At 38.9% G+C, this 8,988-nt stretch overlaps 1 protein-coding gene across 2 annotated transcripts in view; it reads right to left on the reverse strand.

The window, feature by feature from the left end:
• LOC114135499 (metabotropic glutamate receptor 4-like) overlaps positions 1 to 3,808 on the reverse strand; it is a 186,114-nt gene extending 182,306 nt beyond the window's left edge. The window contains exon 1 of one of the 2 annotated variants that reach the window (XM_028002835.1): positions 876 to 3,808. The gene's annotated coding sequence lies outside the window, so the exon portion shown is untranslated. The remainder of the gene's footprint in view (positions 1 to 875) is intronic. The other variant, XM_028002834.1, reaches the window with a different exon arrangement.
• Between the last annotated feature and the right edge of the window lie 5,180 nt (positions 3,809 to 8,988).

An 8,988-nucleotide genomic window follows, 5' to 3' on the forward strand; every position in this document is an offset into this window, starting at 1 on the left:
TCTAGCCCTTGGTTACATGCCTTTAGCCAAGCATAGAGGGTGCAAATTCTGTATAAAATACATCACTGTCAACAGAACAACCCATTAAAGTTAGCTCTGGGTTGCAGCTTCAGCACTGCCTTGTGTTCGGCTATTAATAAGAGGTTGCATATCTGCACATCTCCAGTGATTGGCAACCCTTCACCACCTCCAGCGCACTCTCAGAGAATACCACCGAAGCACTATAGGGTGCCCCACCACCCACAACCCCTCTCCTGGATTCAACTTGTTCTTGAGGCTGACAGGGGGGACCCGAGGTGAGCGATGGGGGATGAGATCAGATCAGATCTTGGGGGTGATGCTGAGGAAGCGGCTGTTTGCGCCCTTTCAGATTCAAACAGGATTGGTTCATGCACAAAGAGAAGATTCATCCACGGTTAATCAGGTCGTTCAGAACTGTAACTATAATTATATGAAAACCCCGCGGCTGCAGCAGTTTCCACGTTGAGTCATTCTTTTATCATATTTTGTGAGACTTCAGGCGCCTCTGCAGCGCAGCGAGGCACAGAGCTCCACGCATAACGCTGCGCCTTAGCACGCTAAAGAAAAAAAGAGAAAAAATCAATACACTGACAGTTCAGGGCGTTGCACTGCTTTCAAATCCAATGCGCGGGTTTACTTTGCGCAACTGATACGAATCTGTTAGCTGTTAATCACTTAAAGACGCATTCAAATGTTTTAGGTGGTTCGCACATTGTCATGTAACCCAAACGACCAGAAATGCGCACATCAAACATCTGCTTTGACAGTTAGGTAGATGGAAGTCACGATGCTTTCTAAACATTTGATTACAATAAATAATGTTTGTTGTTTGTTTGTATTTTCTCTGTACTTACCCAGCTCTCCTGCCCACGGGGAATCTACATGGAGTGACCCATATCCAAGGAAAAAACGTTCATTTTTCTGCTGGAATATTAGGAGAGTAGAAGGTTTCCTGAAAAACTACGGTTGTGCATTCAGTGAAGAAACACTGTAACTCAATTGTATCCAGCGGGAATCCAAACGCATTTCGAGGCTGCGTCGGTCTCCGGAATTCATTGCGAGCGCTGTCCACGAAAAAGTGGTGCTGAAAACTCCTCAAGTCCCAACTTCAGGCTTTGTTCGAGTGATTGGGAAAAGGCAGGTCCGGTGGAGCTACTCCCCAACGCTTTTCCAGCGAAAAGGGCATCCGATTTTTTCAACAGGATAAAACAGGAGAGGAGCGCATATCCGACACCCCAGGCGAGAGCATACACTCTCCAACTGATAGACTGAAGACTGTGTGCGCTCCGTGCACTGGATGTGATTGATGTTAAATGCAACCCCAACCTACCGCCTTCATCAGGGGAGGAAACACAGCATCGCTGAATGGGAGAAATGTTTGAATGACAAACTGCAGCATATCAACAGCACTTTGCCGACGTTTTAATCAGTAGCTGACATGCACAAATATTAATTTTGACATTGATTTCAGCACCTCGTTTCTTCTCCATGAGCGCTGCTGGACCTCACTGTGAGGGCTTGCATCTGTCAGTGTCTATAGATCAGTTGAAACCATGTAAACTATTTGCAAAAGTGTAGCTACATGACATCTCACGTGATCATGTTGAAGCAAAATGCATCAAACTCATAATTAACACGCTGCATAGATAAACCGTAATGAATTCAATTTTTAAGCTCCTAATGAAACAGGACTAGTTTTATTGTTTCCACTATGACAGTTGTGGCTCGTCGCGCACGTTACAGGTGTTGCCGCAGCCTATGCAGTATGTCGAGTCTCAAAGCGGTTGGGATGCTGTGCGTAAACCATGACGAACGTATCAAATCCCATCACTGAGTGCGAAAACTCAATCTGGACACTATAGGTTTGTGTCTTGTAAGTGTGCGTGTGGGATGCCACACTCTACAGCCTGCTTGTGAAATTATGTCCGACGGCATGCCTCTGTGTGTCCAATATTATTCTGGGGAAGAAAAAAAGATAAATTACTTTTTGATCAAGCGTGGCTAAAATCTACTTAATGTTATTACCTGATTGCAGTTATGTCGTAGTTTGGTGGAAAAAAAGTTAAAACAAAAGACGTTCTTGTCTTTTTTTTCTTAAATATTGGCTTCTGTACAGGACTGTTTCAAGCTTGCATGACGTTATTTGAGGGCCCACTACCTGCAAAGCATTCCACCACGGTTCTTAAGAAAACTTAGGATATTTAGTCCTTTAAGTGGGACAAAATATTTGAATATCTGAAAATATTGCTGTTTGTGTACCAAACATGATGTGTGATTACCTAGAAAAAAATGTTGAGGGTAATCATAGGTAATCATGGCTATAAGGTTTACTTGAAGTTTTGTGGAAAATATAAAAATCTCGCCTGTCTCAAGAGAACTTATATTTCACACAGATACTGGGGTACTTCAAATAAACAAACAAAAAAGACCAGTGAGCTCCAACTCCATTCTTCAATGTTGAACCACTTCGTTAAGCATTGCTTCAGAATCCTGATTTGGGGGAAGTTTAATATTTTGTTCACAGAAAAATGGGAAAAAAAGGCTATCGGAAAATTAAGAAATGCTTGATTTAATAGGGATGCATGATATATTGGCACCAACATTGGTATCAGCTGATATTAGGAATTTTTTAACATATCGATATCGGTCTAATAAATAAAACTGGGCTGATATGAACAACCAATATTTATTTTTATCTGTTTCTAATGGTTTTTCTCCAAAGGTGCCAAAACCGCAGTGAAATATATATAATATCGGTACATATTGATTATTGGCCATAACAGTAATATTAATATTGGATATTGATTTCAGGCCAAACTTTGTATTGGTGCATCCCTAAGATTTACATAGCACTTATAAATGCAGTTCTCATTGGTCAAAGTGTTGAGCACCATATCCAGAACAAATAAACAAGAACAAAAACTGAAAAACAAATAAGCTACAAGAAAAATTCGAACTAAAATTGAAATCATACACCCACAAGCAGCATGTATACCAGGCATATGAAACAAACACAATAATTTAGTGAGAAATATGTGTAGGCTTGGAAAGCCAAACTAACAAAACAAAAATTTTAACATAGACTTAAGGTTGAGGATGAAAGTAGGTAGAAAAGGGTCTGACCAACATGAAGTAACAACTGAAAAGACTCTTTTGTGCTTGAGACAAGATTTAGTCACACGGAGGTCAAGTTTGTTGATTTGAACACTCTGATACAAAGTGTTAAAGATATTTAAAGGGAGAGTAATGCAAAATTATTCAATCAACATGTTTTCCAAAGAGCTTGTTTTGCAGATTAAAAGCACATTTATAAAAAACTATCTTTAAGCAGACAATAAACAACATTTTAATTACATTGACATTTCTGCACTAAGGTTTTATTCTACTAGTCTGATGTAATATTGTAATCATGTGTTTTCATTAGCTGTAAGAGTAAAAACATAATTAATGGCAATAAAGGCTTGGAAACATCTAACTATGTGTGCAATGTGTAATGAATCTATAATGTGTTTCACTTAATGAATTAAGTTACTGAAATTAATGAACTTTTCAGTAATGTTACAATTTAGTGAGTGTAACTGTATACAAAGGCCAAAAATACATCCATCCATTCATTTTCCGTATCGGCTTGTCCTTGCAGGGTTGTGAATTTTAAAGTAGACAGGGAGCCAATGCAGAGGTCACGAGTGATGAGCTCATACAGAAATCATAAAATACTATCTATTGATTGTGAGATGCTAAAAAGGATTTACGTTTTGTGATTATTCTTAGCTGATGGTTGCTATTTTGGTGAAATGCTGATCTAAAGTAGTGGTTCCCAAAGTGTGGGGCTCTCCCCTTTTGGGGGGATGGAGGGGGGAGCGCAGTGCCATTGCAGGGGGGACGCGGGAAGCGATATGGATGAATGAAAAAAACCCCACTTACACAAAAGTCTTTCACTGTAAAGATGGTTTGTAGTGTGTTTTGTTGCAACCTGAACTGTGAAATAAACTTCAGTGGAGTTTGAAAACAAAATATGTGTATAGGTTTATGTCTGGTTGAACGATGTGTGTGCCCAGTTCATTTTATTTTTATTTTTTGTGGGGGATTTTATTGTAATCCATAAGGGGGCCCAGAAAATCTTTGGGAACCACTGGGGGCCCCAGAAGAAAATCTTTGGGAACCACTGACTTAAAGAGATATCTGAATCTAAAATAACTTTCAAGTTTTCCACTTAAAGCTTGAGATCTGGAGTAATGGAATGAGATAGATAACTTGTTGGCCAGAGTTCTAGCAGAATGATGTGGGCCAAAACGTAAAACCTCAGTTTTGTTGCTGTTTAGTTTAACGAGGTTGTTTTCAATCCATTCTGCTGTTTCGTTAAGGCTGAGGATGAGAGATTGAGCACAATACAAAGATGTTTTGAGAGAGGTATAACAATGTTTTCAAGTGAGAGCACAAACGAAACAGACACCGGATGTCCCCCATAGCAGAGAAGAGCAGATATTGACTTAATATGCAAAATGGTCTTGTTTTGGATACATGAGATTAACCACTCAAGAGCTGAGTCATTATGATCAACCCACTGCTTCAGGAGGATAATGTGACAAATACCTTTGACTTGTTAATCCACTTAAACATTGTCACTCTGCATGAAATTATGCCCTCAACCTAGACATAAGAAGAAATAACCATTAATCATTAACTTAGGTATTAAAGCATGCCTCTCATTATGTCACTTTATAATGTCTGTCTTGGCTCTTGTGACAAGCAGGAGGTCCCTAAGCAGCCGTGCAGTTTGCTTATTCCTCAGGCCAGCTCTGCTACAGTGACCGCTGCTGTCCCGATTGGCACGTCTCCCTGGTGATAATTGAGCCTTTGCTTTCTCAGATTTGTGCAGCTGCTCCTTTTCCCTTCCTGATCACAGGCCGGAGTGTTGTGTGGAGCCTTTCACAGGTCTGAGTGGGTCACACCTGTGGAGTGCTGGACCCACTCCACCAGATCAAAAGAAAAGTGGAGGGAAGTGCATGTGTGTAGAAGTAAAGACTAGGGAGGTGGGGGTCCTTGTCTCTGAGGACCCTCGAGGCAGCTGAGCCTCTGAATATTCATCAGCACCTCTGCTGGAGCAAATTCCAGCCAAACGTTTAAGCTGACTATACACTCTGCAGGGCTGTGGTGTCGCCGTACAAGTCGTCCAAAAGAATAACAGAGCTAGCTTTTGTACATTATTGAACAGCATGCTCTATGTCATTTCATTATTTGTCAAAACATTTGATTACCTCCATCTGTCAGCCCCTCAAACCAGCGTTTTGTTTCTGTTCAGCATGGTTAGCACAAATCATTTATTCAACTGTGGCGAATGAATGTAAAAGTTATTTCTTCCAGGAGGCCCATCGTTGCTTCACTATGCTTCCTGCTAGCAGAGCTGTTGTCTTGTTGAACGTGTCTGCAGAGACGATAACGTGTAATGCAGCTGAGTCCTCCCCATGCCTCTATGCAAGGCAAACTCTGGAGATTACTTGTTTCAATTAGCTATGGGGCGGAGAGAATTTAAGCCATGTTAATTCCAGTCACTAGTGAAAATCCAAGTCGAAAGAACCAGCCACTCAGGCATAATCTCCTGCCCCCAGACGTCTCCTTTTCCATGGAAACATTAAGGGAACAAATCAAAATGTAAATTCTAAGATTTGAAAAAATTACTTTATTGATGTCTTTCAGGAAAGAATGTAAGTTCTGCTGTATTTTGTATGATTGAGAGAAACTTTGTTTGTGGGACTTTTGTCTTCAATTTAGCGTCTGGTATGAAACCTTTTTCAAACTGCTGAATTAAAATCGAAATAAATACGTGAAGTCTCCTTTTCAGTTAGCAGAAGAAAAATAAATCTAATTACCAGATTTTTGTGTAAAATATTCAAAGAAGCCTTCAGTCATTTAATATTGAGAATTTAAAAGCTTCAAATGTTTGATTCAACAGCATCAAGACACTGAGAGTCTAGCCAAAACGTGGGAGGACGCTCAAATGAGTCACTTTTCCACTGTTATTTGAAGCAATATGTTACAACAATTGAGCATGGCAGCCGGGTCATGCAGTCTGAAAAAATGCGCTCCACGTGTGAGGGATATATTTTGTTCAGATAGTTGCTGGCAGTTGTCGCAGGTGTAGCCTTTTGACCCCTTGCAGCTTACAATGAGTTTTTCTAAAGGCACAGAAAGAAGAGAAAACAATCTATTTGATGTGAACTTCCAAACTCACATATATCAAGCCCTTTCTGTGATGTTACATCATTAAGATATCAATCAAGAAATTAATAAAGGAGATGAAATTGTCGCTAGGAAATTTAGGTTTTATGAGACCAAAGACAGTTTAATTATTAAATATTTCACAATAATTATTAAATTATAAATCTCTAGTTCTCAGAATATGTAACTGATTTTGTCTGATAAAAAACATCACAACTCTATAAACAATGAAATTACAGATTTACCATTGTAGCTTCTTTTGCTAAAGTTTGTGGTTGTGTGTTACGGTGCACATAATTGTTTTACTCTTGAATTGTCAGACCAGTCTTCGAATTTGAAGTGAGTGACAGTGTGGGATTTCTGTAACCAGAATAAGAGCAGCCCCTGGTGGTTAACACATTTATCAACACCAAAACATTAAAAGAGTCTCAAATTTTCATCCAAACACGGTATTATCCAAAAGTGTTAATACCACTGAACTTTTCTGATTCTGTTATGGTATAGCTACAAACTTCAAAACATTTTATTGTGACTATTTGTGACAAAACCAACACAAACCTGTGGGTTTTGAAGTGGAAAGGAAACAATTTGTGGTTTTCAAAATATTTTGCAAATAACCATCAGAAAATTTCAAATCACAAATTTCATTGTATTGCATTATGACTTTATATGATTGATGAACATATATCTATGCACATTATTATAAAGTGGAAGAAGGATTTATTTAAAAAATACAATCTTAAATGTGTGGTGTGCATCTGTTTTCAGATCATTTTATACTTCAAAATAAAATACTGTTCAGCTGAATTCAAAACCAAAATGTTTGAACTATACTACAAAATCCAGGTAGGTGGCATAAAGCATACCCTGCACATGCTATCCCCAGTATTAAATGGAAATTGGGCGACATCTGTGGGGCTGCTTCTCTTAAGCGAGAATATGATAGCTGGTAAGAGTTAGAGACAGGTGGAGCAAAACAAGGCACAGTCCAGGGAGGAAAAAAAACTCCAGAAGACTTGAGTTTTGGTGGTAAATGTTTCACCAAACTAACAGCCATAAACAATTACCTAGCCCTCTGGTTCATCACCCTGGTAGTATACATCTCCTCACCATACCAATGGTCTTCAGAGACCTGCTAATAAGCCATGATTAGATTCAGGTGTGTCAAAAAAAATAAAAAAATATGCAGGATACTGACCTTTGAGTCAATGGCTATCCACTGTTTAAGTCAAATCATGGTTAGTGTTAAAATGAGCTAAAAGTAATCATATGAAGAATCTGTGACATTACATTACTACTGATGTTCACTCTTCACTCTCCATCCAGTCTGACCAAGCTTGAGTTATTTAAAAGAAGTACTTTTTGTAAGACACTATATATGAGACACAAACCCTATTTTTGCATTAAAAAACATTTTTACTAAGTAAATTTAACTTTTGACACAGTTTGTTAAAGACAGTGATTGTAGCAATGGATTTAACTTTCTTTTCTTTCAGAACATTTAGAAAAGGCAAGTTTACACAAGATCTTGAATAATAAAGATCCAAATGAAGACTATGTGCACAGGAAGCAATGCCACATTAGGTCGAAAAAAGAAAGAACAAATTAAACATGGTAACTGCTCTTATCTTTGAAGCCAAGCACAGTCTGTTCTGGCCTTGGGCAGGACTGCACTGTCTCCTGCTTATTTAGTCATTAATGTGCATATTTACCTGGAGAGAAAAAAGGAGCTTAAAGGTTAATGTTTCCAATATCCTCACACTCGTCTGTTAAACAAACCTCAGCTGCTGCGTAGCCCTTGGTGTCGTTTTATCTTTAGGGATTGCCCTATTATGAGATACAGCACTAAAGCCGAATTTCCCGGCTCATTTACTTTTCTCCACACTCCAGTTGCGACAGTTCTGCTTATCTTTTATATGACTGCCAGCAATATGCTGTCTGTTTTACATCACACTTTCTTATTTGAGTATAGGATAAGACGCTCTAAGTTTAATACACATTTTCACTACCTAAATAAACTCACTCCTATATGTGAAATAATGCAGTGCATTACCTGCTTTTGTAAAACTACTTTGTGAAAAAGTCTAATGTAATTTCATAGCTTCACTGAAGCAAAATGTGTTCCCTACTGAAGACTTGAATTATGTCATTTGGTCAGCTATACTTGTGATCAGTTTGAAGACCTTAAATGATGGTAGAGAAGGTAAGATGTTAAAAGTTATTTCCTAATTTACATAAAAGGAAAATTGAGGCTGCACACTAACCATGCAGGCAGTCCTCCAACAAATTCAAACCAAATCCAAAATAATTAGAAGAGGTTTGAAAAAGAAAGAGAAAGGTAGAGGCTGAGACACATAATAATGGAAACTAAAGGCTTGTAACATGGAGACAATCTGACAAATGAGCCAGGGGATAATGGGGGATTATAAACCTAGAGGGCTCATTAGCAGAGAGAGAACAGGTGAGCTATGGGGTGGAGAAGGTCAGACCATGGAGAAAAACAACATGAAGGGTAAGTGGGAGTGGTTATTCCGAAGTGGCAAGAGAACAGGATGACTCAATCAATTAAGAAAGCAAAACTGTAGCAGAAATCCTTCCCATCCATCCATGCATGAAATTAGATTCACATTAATTTACAAGAATCAGAAAGTTTAAACCAAGCTGAGAAGCTGGAGGGTGTCCAGGCTTTGCAAGAGGGAGATCCAGACGGACCTAAGACCTCAAGACACCCACTCTTGTGTTAGCTGC

This window comes from Xiphophorus couchianus, chromosome 20 (assembly GCF_001444195.1).
Source record: "Xiphophorus couchianus chromosome 20, X_couchianus-1.0, whole genome shotgun sequence".
In the NCBI taxonomy this organism is placed as follows: Eukaryota; Metazoa; Chordata; class Actinopteri; order Cyprinodontiformes; family Poeciliidae; genus Xiphophorus; species Xiphophorus couchianus.